Source organism: Acanthisitta chloris, unplaced genomic scaffold (assembly GCF_000695815.1).
Source record: "Acanthisitta chloris isolate BGI_N310 unplaced genomic scaffold, ASM69581v1 scaffold34702, whole genome shotgun sequence".
Lineage (NCBI taxonomy): Eukaryota > Metazoa > Chordata > Aves > Passeriformes > Acanthisittidae > Acanthisitta > Acanthisitta chloris.
Window position 1 is genome coordinate 1,553 of NW_008660434.1, and position 268 is coordinate 1,820.

The window sequence follows — 268 nt, forward strand, 5'->3', positions numbered from 1 at the left end:
GGGGACACTGTGGGACCCCCCAATCCTCCTGGGGCTGATGGGTGGCACCATGGGACCCCAAACCCTCTTGGGGCTGAGGGTAGTACCATAGGACCCCCAAACCTCCCATGGCCAGGGGTGATGCCATGGCACCCCCAAACCTGTTGGAGCTAAGGGACCCTAAAACCCCCTGGGGATGTTGGGGTGACCCTGTGGGTCCCCCACCCTCCCCTGCTGTGCCTGGGGGGCTCTGACAGTGTCCTGGTGTCCCCACAGGTGGTGGCCGGGG